Raw genomic sequence first — 13,892 nt, 5'->3', positions numbered from 1 at the left:
TTCCTGTCAGATGCTGTCTCAATACGAAGTTGGCGAAAAATACGGCAAAGCCCCTTTTTCTAGCTCGAGATCTGTTCCTCAGCCTTGAACTTGACCAAGCTGCAAACAAAAAAGGAATTGTCTCTGTATTTACCCAGCTGTTGAGATTACACCGAGGTTTTGATCTCGAGTCCCATCTAATGGCGTGTGACGTGAGATGGGTAGCGCTCATTGACCACCCAAGTGGGCTTTACGTTTCCCTTTGCAGGTTGGGAAAAAAATCTGCCAGCACGAATCGGTGTAAAACTGCTCTTAGTGGCAGGGCAAGGGCTCTGCCTACGTTAAAAAAGAGATATTCCTGCATCTGCAGACACAATACAGGAGAGATAGCAGGGAGCTGGGCTGCTTTTCCTGTGCAATGGTAAAAATTGTTGCAAGATAGACAGGGAGGGATTCTTAATTTGGAAAAAAAGGCCAGCACTTCATGGACACCTCTGAATTTCCCTGAAAGCACTGGGAAACGATCTGTTTTCAGAGTTTATCTGAAGGATCCTTGGATGAAGAAGGGAGAACAGAAATTAGGAAGAACCAAGACAACTGTGCACAGAGAAGGGGAGAAGGAAGCGGTGCAACAAGGCGCTGCAGCGTTTACCTTCAGGTGGTGCTGGTAGATGGACGGCCAGCCTGGGGCTGGAGCTGAGCTCACACTTCTCAGCCCCCATCTACAAACCTCTACTGTATTTCATTTCCTAGCCAAACAATGCTAACACCTCACCACAGAATTAGAAGTATTTACAACTGACCCATCAATTCAATAGCATTCAGTCAGTGTCCCAGGGCAGAGACCTTCACGGGGACTGTCTTTTGCCAAGGCTCTGCTGTCCCTAGGGCAGACATGTTCAGGACCACCCTTCTCCAGACGCTTTTACTTTCTTGGCCTGATCCCTCAGTGCAGGTATTCCTGTTCTGAGCTTTCTTCTTCAGGAAAAGCAAGCAGGTGATAACCTGTGCATCAGCACTGCTGCCCTGCAATTTTCCAGCACCACACAGGGACTGGAGAGCAACCCTGAAGGCTCCTCAGTATCCATCTCGTTACTTCAACATCTGCTCTCACCGACCTGATAGCCGGGAGACAGGAGGTGGTACATCCAAACACATCCTTTGTACAGAGCATCAAATCCTCCTTGCTTTGCTCTGGCCCTGCATCGGACACGACCAGCTCGGTGTTCATGCAGACAGACACCAGGTATGCGAGCAAGACTCTAAACAGAGTGTTCTCTTGGGTGGACATCTCTAGAAATGTGGGTACATTATCACAGTTTTGAGCCACAGCATGCACCTTATGCTTGTTCTAGATGTTAAAACCATGGTTTCTGCCACCGACCCTCTCCAGCTCCTGGGCTCTGACTGCAGATCACACAGCCACAGATGATAAAATAACCCGTGTACCTGCAGTAACTGCTTTCCAAACCCGCTGTGGTAATGGAAGGAGCTGGTCTGTAAGTAGATGGGCCATTTATTTACAGATCGTACATAAGATCATACGTAAGTTCTTCCCAACAGAAAGTAAAGCTGAATGTTCCCTGTCCCAGCCATGCACACCCAGTACCTGCGATCTGGGCTGTGGCTGGTAGGGAGCAGCTGGAGTGCCAAAGGGTCATTTATTCCCTCTCCCCTTCCTCACCACTTAAATGCAGACTGGCACCAGCTTCAGACCAGAGGGGCAGCTGGGCGGTGGGCAGCCCAAGCCTCTCCAGGACAAGGAACACTTCATCAGCACCAGGGAAACGGCTGGAACAAAGAGCCCCTGAGAGCACCAACCTCTGTCCTTGGTCGGAGCTGAAACCTGGTGGCATCTGCCCCTGGGGGGTCCTTCTTTGTCCCCAGGCTGCCAGCAGAGATGCTGTGCTGGGTGGTGGCCACCAAGGCTCCTTGGTTTGGCAGAGGCTTGTAGGAGAAGCACCATTTCCTTACGGCAACTTGGATGGAAATTACGGTTAGTTAATTCCTTGTGGAGGACAGGGCGAAAAATAACCATGAGCAAGGTGGGGACCTACCAAAGAGCAGGCTCAGCCCTGTTGGGATAGTGCCCACAAGGAAGCAAGGTCGCTAATGGGGGGAGAAATTCAGCCAAGCAATTTTTTTGGGGGGGAGAGAAGAGCATGAGACGGTGCTGGCAAGCACAGGGTGAAAGCAAGCTGGAGAAATCAATAAAGGGAAAGGACAGAGGGGGGCGATGGAACGCGGGAAGAGATAAATTAAAGGCTTGCCCAGGGGTTATGATGGCTAGTGAACAATAAATTAAACAAAAGAGGGCAACGGGGACGAGCAAGGTAGTGTGAAAAATTAATTAAAAGGAAGGGAGGCATAACCAAAGCATAAAACATGGGTGCTGGCGGAAAGATTAGAGAACCCAGGGAATGAAGAGGCTTTGGAAAGTGTAATGAGAACCAAGGCAGAGGCTGTAAAGGCTGTGACCACGTGCAACAGCCAGATAAACAATGCAGATGTGTTTTTAAGAGGATGAGAAGCACAAAACCACTGAAGAAGAAAGTAAGCATCTTGCAGAAGGAGACAGCATGGCTGGTGCTGGTACACCAAGCCTCACTCCTCGGCTGTGCGCTCCCCTCACCTGCCTGCAAGTGTTCTCCATCCAGCCCTGTGCCCCCAGAGGAGACTGAACAGGGGCTGCCCGTGGGATGAGGCATTGCAAGGTGGAGTAGTTTGGCCAATATAGCCCATATTTCCTAAATATTACCTAAACCCTAATCACGCCTCACTTTTCTCAGGAGCAGTAGGGATGCAGTTTTTAGAGAAGTATCTGGGGGCATATGCGGAGATGGGAAATAATTGTGCAGGTATTTTCAGGCCCTTCAAATCACAGAGGAAGAGGACAAATTGGGCAAGCCTGGATCTCATCTTGTCTTTAAATCAGCATCCTTTGAAATGAATGGTCTGCCCTGGTGCCTGGAGAAGGTTGTGATTTTAAGCAAAAGGTACACGTGCCAGAGGAGGGGAGAAGAAATAGTAACAACATTTAAAGCTATGAGAGGCAAATTAAAAAAAATAAATAAAAAATAAAGGCAGATTATTTTCAAAGAGTAAGATCAATGCACTGACAGTGGCAGTCAAAGTTGGACAAGGAGCAGCACCGTGGCACAGCCGGCGGCAGTGGGCCCCCGCGTCTCAGCGAGCACTCAGAAGGGAAGTAGGACAAAAAGCCATGGATAATTAATAGCACTGCAGAAAGCTAAGTGGGTTCCCTGACCTCTCTCCGCCCTCACAAACTTGTCTTTGGCTTCTGGTTAAGCTGGATTATAAATAGCTAAATTGATGGTGCGTTTTAGCTGACAGATAACAGGAAGCAGGTAACTTCTCAGGGACGCTGTAGTGCAGAGAGGCAAGGCACAGGGTGTGTTCCCAGTCCCTTTTAACACACCAGAACAGAGCCACACAGGGTGATAAGGGTCAGATCAAGGAAATATTCATTGTGCTGTGATCACAGGCCAGCATTGGGCTGAGATGGGCACTGCAGGATGCTGATACCCCAGGGAGCCTGCACTGGACCTGACCCCACTCAGCATCCCCACCAGACACCACCCGTCCCCTTTTTGTGTCCATTTCTTAAAATGCACAGATCCAGAATGCAAACACAGACCCCTGGAGTATTTTCCCTGTGCCTTCAGCACTCCCTCTAGGATTTGCTGCTGGGACTCAGGGGAATTTCAGCAAGTGACAACAACAACAGCTGCCTTACTCTCATATACGAAGGTAGAAGCTGATGATGGAGAGCCTCTGGATTATTGCAGGGTGAGGTTTTGCAGCCCAGCAGCTGGCCCCCAACTTTGCAGTGCTTTAAATTAATGCCACAGTGCAGGGCAGGCGCCAGCAAAGCATCCCTGCAGCTCACCTGGAAGTGGGAGCTTGCTCAGCAGTTCCAGGACACACAGGGACACTGCTTGCAGTGCTTCCCCCAGACCTGTACTGCAGCAAGATGTCCCCGAACTCACTTGGGAGGCAGATCTGAGGAGGACAACATCCCCTTCCAATGTTACTTCTCTGACTACACCTGTGTTTTAAACTTATGCCCTTTAAAACACTAATTCCTGCAACTAGCAACCTTCCTAGCTACAAAGAGTCAGTGTTCAGCACTGTGGTGTGTGTGTCACCTTCTGCTCAGACTGTGTGTGGCTCAATCCAGCTCCAGAGGCGTGAGTCTGCCCTCCTGACCTACTGCTCCTTTGCAGCACTTTCAAAAAGAAATGTTATTCAAGAGGATTCACGCAAAATCTGTGTTATTTCCCAATTCTATCTGAATTAGAAGAAATTCAAGAGTAATGCCTGTATCTTCCCACAAACACACACGCTGAGATGAGTATCACAGAGCCACCAACCCTATTTCTAGCTAAGCAATTCCTAATACTTGCTGCAAGCTATCATGCCACAGCCTGGAGAACCCCAAAACCCAACTGTATTCAGTCTGGGGCTTGATGCAACACAGAGATGTGTTCAACCATCAGTCACAGTCTGCAGGTGGGGTTATTTCATCTGGAGGAGGAGATAACCCAAGGGAGGTCAATGGGATGTGGGTGCGAGACCTGCGCCTTGCCAGAAAGCAAAGCCAAGGTTGTAGGGATAGATGATGAAGAACAAAGCAGGGTTTGATTACAAGGCTTTTCCCTGTCGCTCTAGAAAGAACAAGCAAGCAGAAGACCAAAGCCAGAATTTTGGAAGAAAAGCGCCCTTCCCAAGACATGGACTGTGGACCATCGGCGTGGGGACACATGGCACTCAGCGCTCGCTGGCTGTCACAGCACGCAGGGGACAGGAGCCCAGCCCAGCCCCAGCAGCACAACGTCCCCCACATCAGTGCCACCTCTCTGTGCCACCGCAGCCTGCGAAAGGTCACTGCCTCACGGGGGAAACGTGCATGAAGATGAAAATGCTGCATAATGGGGGTGGTAAAATAAGTGACTTCTTGGCTAATTTTCTAAATTCCCCCATTCAAACCACGCTGAAAGCAAGTCCCAGGCCCAGATTTCTATTGATGAAGGATGCAGCCATCTGTTTGTTTGTCTTCTCTGCATTTCTTGCTAACTCCTATTTCTCGTTTTAAGAAAATCCACGCTCACATGTCATGTTTGATGCATCTGACAAGGTCAGAGCCATCACATCCCATCAAGCGCACGCTGATACAACCTTGCGAGGGGAAGCCAAGAAAAGATGTACAAAAAGAGATTTATTTTCAGGTTTTTGTTTTAAGGCATCCCTTTGCCTTCTACTTCCTGACTCCCCTTCCAGCTCTGGTACTCAGAGGGGCAGCCAGAAAGCTGCACCTGGTCTGAGCCCAGCATCTGAGCACTGCACAGGGTAATGTCTTCGCAGTTACAACAGCAGGTGAAGCTGGAGCAGATAAAAATATTCCCTTGTAAAGGTTTAGAATTGAAAAATTCAGGCATAGGCCCTCAAAGGTGACTGGATACCTCTGAAGGATTAAGCACAGCTGACTGGGCAGGGAACCTGGGAAAATTACGGTGGAGAACTTGAACTGCAAGGCATAGACTTGAACCTGCCTTCATCTGGTATTAAATCCTGTTCCCTGGCTTATCTCTGGCTTATCTTATAGCATGGAATAATCCTTGAGTGGGCAGCAACTGGCTCTTGCCAGGAGAGGGAGAAAATGCCTCCTGGGTGAAGGAGAAACAAGCCAAGATGGTTGGGACCTGGTGGTTCAGACCCAGGTGAGAAGAACCTGTCCTCAGTCCTTCTGGCTATCAGATTGTTTCTCTAAGAAGCCAGGGTGTCAGTAAATACAACCTCCCTGTGCCAAGCCTGTGAGCACTTCGTTGGGCTCTGCAGTGTTCAGTGAATGCCTATCTGCAGCTGGGGGACACGTCTGCGACCGACCACTCAAAGCTTAGAAACCTTTAAAGTTTCATTCTGCAAGCATTTGTGCCTGAATTTTGAGCATGGGAGCTACCCTTGGCCGTAGAAGTGACTCGTGTCATTATCTGTCAGGTGGTGCCTACACAAGCAGTTACTTGGGAAAAGATTTTACATTTTTGATTCACGCACTACCTCAATCTGAATTAACCTTCAAGCGTGGAGAAGCTCTGGGAAGCAAAGATAATTTCAAACAGCAAATCCCAGAGTTAAAAACCAACCCTCCCCCCTGCCTCCCAGATCAGATCATTTAAATTGACATGTTATTTTGATAAGTTCAAGATGTGCAGAGAACTCAGCTCTCAGCTCCAGTGCTCACTTGCTCATTTCGGCCGATCACAGAAAACCACCTCAGCTCCAGCACTCAATTGCTGCCTTGGGGAGGTATTTTAACCCCAGCCGGCACAGTGCACCGCATCACACGCGCTGTGTGAAGGCATTGCTCAGGTTCTGCTCACCCCCAGCAGAGCAACAGAAGCTTGGCGCGGGCAGAAGCAAGGACCGAGCTCCTCAGCCAAGGTCAGTGCCCACCTCTGGGAGCTCAGCACACCAGGAAAACCCAGTCCGTGGTCGGGGCTGCTCAGGTTCCTACTGGGAGCCAGCGAGGCCCAGCTCTGCACAGGTAGGAGAGATGTGGGGGCAAGGGGAGGGGATGTCTCCGTCCTGGGGAATTCGGTGCTGGCCAGCAGCAGGACCTGCGTTTTGCAGAGAGTGCTCGTGGTGCTTGCAGCCACGAAATAACTCCTTAATAATAATCATCCATCAAAACCACTTTCAACGAGCTCTGCTTCCGTGACAGCTTCACTGCCAAGAACATGGCTTTTCTAGCTCAACACTCACCCAGCCCGTTGTGAGAGCGGTCACAGAGCAAACCAAAACACATGCTTCGTTTTATCTCCTGGGAATCATCTGAGGGTACTTTCAGGTATTTGGGTTTCTTTTCCCTCCCCTTAGGATATGGTCTCCACCTGCACGGCTCTGCTGGCAAGACGATTGCATTCAAAAACTTCCTCTGCACATGTTTGCCAAAGTAAAAATAAATTAAGGCCATGTGCGTGGACACCTCAGAACCCACACTGCAGAAATCACGTAATCTAATTGCCTGCAGAAGAATACAAATTTTTTAAAAGGAACAACCCACGAGGGGCAAAGCAGGTCAGCGCTGGGCGTGAAGCACCTGCCCACGCTGGCTGAAATGCGAGTGCTGCAAAGTGCTCGCTGCAAGCAACGGGCCCAGCAGCTGAGAACCTGCTCTCAGGGCTTCACACGCTATCGCTGCTCCCAAAGGGCTCAAGTTATCTTCTTGTGGCTCACAGCACCTGCAGAGCCTCTGGGAAGAGCAACAACTTTACAGTCACTCGAGGTACATCAGTTCCTCAAGCTGATTCTTTTCCCTGACCGAATTATCCCAGGCACAGAGGGTAACTCAGTCCCACGGTTAGGGTTTTGTAGCCTCATGCACAGCCCCTAGGAGTGCAGCCCCCATGTCCTGCGGCACCAGCCAGGGCAGCCCCATGCCTGCCCCTCAGCCACATCTCCTGCGCCTGGGACCAGCACCTGCGAGTCCCCACCGACCCACCCCATCTCTTCTAAATTAAGCAACCTGTTACATCGCTTCCTTCCTTGGCCCACAGTGTGCTAAGAAGGTCACTGCCAGATCATAGCTTAAAGCGTGACCGAGCCCCGTCCTAATCCAGAGAGGACAGGAACTGCCAGAGCTGATAAATGACCTGAGCGAGTGATTACAGTCTGGATTTATTTGTGATTAGACACTGTGATGGCCCCCTCTGATGCTGTCTTCTGAGATGACAGACAGAAACCTTCATCCACACTGTTTTCATTGAGCTACTGAAACCCTTAAGGATGCTCTGGGTCCTCTCACTATGGGACACTTCCAAACCTCTCTGGGTCAGCCCTGAAACAGGTGTTTCTGTGATCTTCCCAGCATTGCTGAAATAACAGGCATTTTCATCAGCTCTCCCCATTCTCCATAGTTACTCTCAATGCTCTCCTTGAGTTGCCTGAATAACAGATATTTTCACAGCTTTTTGTATGTCCCCCAAGAAATAGGCAGTTTCACAGCTCCCTCTGGAATCAACCTTTATTCTGTGAGCTGCCCATAATTGCGACAAATAATCAGCCAGCAGCATTCAAGGGTTCACAAGCCCTGGGGAAGCACAGGGCTCGCCAATTGATGAAGGTGCTGCAGCTCAAGCCCTGCAGCCTCTGTACGCAGGATAAAAGAGACTTTCTTCTGCTTAGGGACAGCACAGCTGCGCCTAGCTGCAATTAATACCCTGTAGGAAAAGAAGGCTCTGTAGTTGAAAACAATATTTAATATGCCAATGACCAAAACAAAAGTTTGAAAAACTTCTGGCAGAACTCTACTTAAAATGCCCTGAATGTTAAAAAATGATGTATTTCTGAAGAGCCTGGAGTCGGACTTAAGCCATGTGGGTCTCTTCCCACTCAGGATATTCTGTGATTCTATCATTTTCCCATGCTGCTGAATCACATAACTTAATTTGCTGAGTTAAATCTTGGTCTCTGGAATTAGGGTATAGTACTCCTCTTGGTCATGAAGAAGGAGACTTTCAGTCCACTTGTTTGCTTAACATGTCCACATCAGAATTCATTAGGCAACAAGATGTTTTCATTACTACTAAAGGGAGGTATATTAAGCTAGAAAGAGAAAGAGGTTTCAGCCAAATTGTAAACAAAGCCAAATTCCCCTTCTCTTTCAACATCCTGCTTTTGGTTTGAAAGCATTCAGGTGAATCAGGGGTAGCCCTCTGTTATCTTGGAGTGTCATGTATCAGATTTCCAAATATGATTAAAAGTGTAAACCTGAGCGTGGTATCCCTTGGTGTCCACCAAGCAACAGCAGAGCTCTTACCCACATGGCAAGAGGTTCCACCTGGTAACACTTATTTTTTCTTTCCTACGTAAGTTCCCAAGGAAAAACTCAACCACGCTACCAATTAAAACAGATGTGTTACACCGTGGCTGCAAGCCCAGCAGAACTGGAAACGGAGAAGCTGCTTTTATCTGCCTGGGAACTGGAGGGGAAAGTCCATTGCTGAAAACATTTCACTACCTCATGCTCGTACCATGCATTGTGCATCGTACAATTGCTTCCCATAAGTCCTGAAATCTTCATTCAGTCTCTGCTGAAGCAAACTCCATTTTTTATTCAGCTGGAGCCCTTTTACTGTGTGCTCAGTGAAACAGAACTCCCACAAACACAGCAAGAGATCTCCCAGCTCAGGACTACACTGACTTCGGATGCTCGACAAGCACAGTGAGTTTCTAATCGCACCAGCGCTCCCTGGAGCAGCATTCCCAATGCTTAGGGCACAGCATCACTGATCCCCAGACCCTCTTCCATCCCTCCACAAAACTTCTTCTTCCATGAGGTGCTTTCAGCCTGGCCTGAAGCCTGTGTCCTGGCTGCCCTTGGACCAGAGCTGTCCGAGTGCCACCTGAGTGCTTTCTCCATGCCCCCCATGCACCCGTCACAGCCACGCTCTTCTGCCTTACCCTGGAAACACCACAGATTGGGGCTTGGCTTTCATCTTCCCAAGCCCTGACACGGCAGAATCAGGAATTAAAAGGTGCTGAACCCCACCACATCCAAACCATCACTATCTGCACATCCAGGCGTGATGAAGGCACTCTCACCTCTAGTGCCAGCAGCACAGGTCCTCACTGCAGCCATCAGCCTCCGACCCCCTGAATGCCTGCACCAGGCCAGGATGAGTGTGCACCCAGCAGGCTCAAAAGGAAAGCCTTCAGCCTGACTGCAGAGCAAAAGCAGCCAGAATATGAAGCCAGGTGTTCTTACAGGCTCGTGGTGAGCCTCTCCTTGCAGAGCAGCTGCAGGAATTAAGGGCAGGGTGCTCCCGTACCACTCACCACCTCCGCGTGTAACACAGAACGCAGCTACTCACCGGGAATGGTGTGGGCACTTGTGTTTGTTAGTCCTTCCCGTCACCAGGTCCGGGAGCAGGCGCAGCACCCCTCTATGGTCTCAGCTTCGCCCTACAAGAAGCAGGACACACAGTTTTCTACCAGTTGTGGCAAGCAGATAATCCAGTACTTTCTAATCCATGGCAGAGGAGGGTATGGCGCATCGGAAAGATAAGCCTCTGGCTGTTTGTCTGCACGCATCAGACCCAAGACCTTCGGACTTAAGGCTCTGAGCTGCTTAGCAAGGGGCTCAAAGCCGGAGACAGAGGCAGTTGTGTTTGCAGGGCTGAATACTTGGGATAGCTTGCTTCAGATTGGCTCAGGCTCGGGAAATCCCACAAAACCTACTACATCATGTTAGTGCTTGCAGAGAATGAGGTACCCGACGGATAGAGGATGAGAATTTTCTGTCATGATGGCTGGGATTTGTTAAGGAAAAAGAGAGTTTCTTCAAAATTAAATATTTCACAGTAAAGCAAGCATTTTGTTCATTGAACTGAAATGCTATCCTTTAAGCCAGTTCCTCTGGGTTCCGTTTGAACTGCCAGGACACCCTCCAGGACTGCAGCTAGGGTGCCTTCCCTTTCCTCCCACAGGCTGGGACACCCGGTTGGACTGTGCAACGAGCTGCTTTGTCACCTCGAGAAGCCTGTGAGGCAGAAACTAACTCAGGAAGTTATAGTTCAGAAGTGGGAGCTACAGGATTACCCACGGCATTTGTTATACTGGGCAACACCAAGTGCCTGCTTAGCACGCTGCTGGTGCAGCACCATCGGCACTGCCAGCCCAGCAAGTGGCTCTGCTGGCTGGGAAGGCTGTGGCCAAGACAGCAGAGGTCACTGCTCATCCCCAAAGTGGACTGACCGCTTTTTCAGTGGTGGGATCCAGATTCCACCAAAACACCCCTCCTCTGCAACCAGCTGAGGCCTCAGCCCCGCAAGTCCTGGGAGAGGACCCAGGAGCTGTGCTCAAACAGCTGGGGTGCAGCGAGACATCCCCGTGCTCTCTGGCCCCCAGGCAGCAGCCGCACCTCTGAGTTCACAGCCCCAACAGTCTCAAGTGTTCACGAACTGGATCCAGTCCCCATACTCCGAGTCTTAAACCATTCACGAGTCCATTAATTGGAACCAATTCCTTCAAATCAGCCTGGGCAAGCTGACAATGTACAAACAAGCAACAGAGCAAGGTGAGGTTCCTGCGCCTCCTGCTCCACCCTCCTGAAGTCGGTGATGATTCCCAGCAATGTCTCCTGAATGAGCACCCAGGGCTCTCACGGATGGAGCAGTACTTTTACACCCTGCTCTGTGAAATACTTGGCACCCGGGCTGCCTGCTCTGACGGGGAGGAGCAGGCAGGGATCTGCCAGCCGTGGCTAACAGCAGGGTGAGCAGTGAGTGCAGCCAGCTGCCACCAGCCACGGCCCCCCGTAATTAGAGGCTCACTTCAGCCTCAGATGTGCCACAGCACTGCAGAAGGTCAAACTGGAGTGAAGCTTTCAATTAAAACAGAAAAAGTACTAAGGAGACAGAGAAATGAACCACTGGGCTTAAACCACCACCAAGGACAATTCAGTGCACTGATCAGCGGCAGAACAGCGGCTTTCATTGCAGAAGTCTCAGCTCTCTGGCAGTGCTGAAGGGACAACCCCTTCTGCATGAAGAAGCCACCACAGTGACACAGGCTAAAACCAGGTGGCCATGGGGCCACTTTTGCTGTCAGCCAAGAACCCAATAAAGAGTTAACTTGACAATGCTGTTTCCTCAGTTCCCCTCTGTTTCAATGGGCCCTTCATCCAGGTTTAGTGGACCTCTCAAGAGGTTTGGTTGCATCTCTCAGTACTCAATGAGTTCAGAGATACCATGAGAATGGGCATTCGTGCAAGAGAGATGTAGAAGAAGGGAATGAATGAGAGAAATTTGGAGATAAACTGGGTGGGAGCAAAGCCCTGAACATCAAAACTCTCAGTGACGCTGGGGATGTGGCAAACAGAGAATTACAGGAGCAAATCCCAGTAAGGAAGAAGGAGCAGATTTTTTACCAGACATCTGGATGAACTGCTAAACGCCTTCCCCCATCCTTCTCCCAAACTCACCCAGGTCCCTTGGCTTAAGCAAACGAACTTTATCTTGCTCCTAAAATCTTCCACTTTTGATAAGAAAAACCCAATGTTTTTTCAGTGGGGGCTGAGGAGCAGAGGGACACTGTGCAAAGAGCATCAGAAGCACTTAGTTGTGGTATTGGCACCATGCGCTGGTGTTGCTGTGAGACCAAGGGCCAAATTACTCATCTCTGTGCTCCTTAGGATGTGAAGTTTGACTCAGATGAGCTCTACGACATTCACCTCAGATGGAAGGTGTACAGGAGGTGGCGCAGAAGAATCTCACCACTAGCAAGGTCATAGGGGCTAAGAAAAGGAAGTCCCCTTCTGTTGCTCTGTAACCCCTCGTTTCTCAACGCACAGCTACTTTGAAGACCAAATTGTCCTGCTCTTACTCTAAGACCGTCTTTACTGCATGAGACCGAATGAACTCGGCAGGAGGAGCAGCAGGCTCCAGCCTTTGCAATGCTGGAGTCCACTCGTGCAGTGCAGCGCAGCATCCTGTGATTTTTCTAGAATCACTTCAACCCATGATGGAAAAGGAGGAAGGAGGTAAATACCCTGCCAACATACAACAACATCTTTCAAACTAAGTAACTGCACCAAAATGTGCTGTTTTATTTTCACTCTGGGCTCCCAAAGCATTTCCCTTCTCTCCCTGAATGATAACGGGCATAAAAATTAAATATAAATTCTCCAACAAAAAGCGAAACACACTGAAGGGTAATAAATCACCACTACTGGATGGCATTCAGAGGAAGTTGGGGGAAGGAATAAAGGATGAAATAGCATAGATACTGACTAAGATATATCATAGACCCTTACAAAACCAAGAACTCATCTTCAGGGCAGGGGATTCACCACAGTGGGCTGAATTTTGATAAAGAAGCAAAGGGAAGTCGCAGAGAGAAGCGGTGGAGCTGGAACACAGCGCAGCCCCAGAGGGCATGGAGATCCTCACCCCAGCATCCCGATCGCATCCCCACTTCATGCTGGGATGAAGTCCGGAGGGATGCGAAGACCATGTGCCAAACATGACCCACTGGCACCAGTGGGATCAACTGGGATCTCCGGAGACAGCGAGGAAGGTCCAGCCCCACGCTGAAGTGGGGCTGCTGGCAGCTCTGAGCAGCAGCTGTCACAGGCTGAATGCTCTCACCTGATGACCTGAAATTCCTACATCTGCATTTCCAATAACCTGAAACACTCCCTGGGGCACCACACAGAAGCACAATATTCTGGAAACATTATATATCAGCACTGATCTTCGTCTTACAAACAAGATCACCTTTAGTTTTGCAGGCACCTCCTACTTCATTAAACTCAAAGATCTTGCTCTCCAGGGGTTTCCTCCTCAACTGGGGCAGGAAATGAAAAGACAGAAAATGCAATTTAATTGGGGATGAAGCTTCATCTTTACGCTGCCTATCATCATTATGTGTCATTTAAAAACAAGCACGGATCAGGTGTGAAATGGCACTGGCTCTGGATGCACATAAAAAAGGTTGACACCAACAGCACGAATCAGATGGTGTGACCTGAAAACTCCTTTTCTCTTTTCCTGTTTTTATTTTCCTCAGATAAAAATCCTTTTGATATGGGATAGAAGAAATGACAACTCTGTGAAGCCAAGTGGTTTGAAAAGAAGAGGAGCCAACTTCAGGACATTACCTGGGGCTGCTGGGGCCGTTACCCTTGCCAAAACCTCGTGGTGCAGGGCTAGCGGCAGCGCAGAGGGCAGGCGAGCGGAGGTACCCTGGCACAGCCTTCACCTCACACAGAGGTGCTAACACTAAAACTGCTGCTCCTGCTTCTTCCTTGCCAGGCATCACTTTGCTTCCTCATGCCCTGATGAAGTGTCTGACCGGGTTTGATGCACCCCCTTCTCCTCACAGGTTACACC

General features: G+C 49.6%; 1 protein-coding gene across 4 annotated transcripts in view; it reads right to left on the bottom strand.

Moving 5' to 3' along the window:
- The window catches only part of RALY (RALY heterogeneous nuclear ribonucleoprotein), a 120,305-nt gene that overhangs the window by 66,048 nt on the left and 40,365 nt on the right, over positions 1 to 13,892 (bottom strand). For all 4 annotated transcript variants that reach the window (XM_084537713.1, XM_084537714.1, XM_084537715.1 and 1 more), the window contains exon 2: positions 9,873 to 9,963. The gene's annotated coding sequence lies outside the window, so the exon portion shown is untranslated. The remainder of the gene's footprint in view (positions 1 to 9,872; positions 9,964 to 13,892) is intronic.

This window comes from Aythya ferina (assembly GCF_964211825.1).
Source record: "Aythya ferina genome assembly, chromosome: 16".
Classification (NCBI taxonomy): Eukaryota; Metazoa; Chordata; class Aves; order Anseriformes; family Anatidae; genus Aythya; species Aythya ferina.
This window is presented reverse-complemented; position numbering and strand designations above follow the sequence as displayed.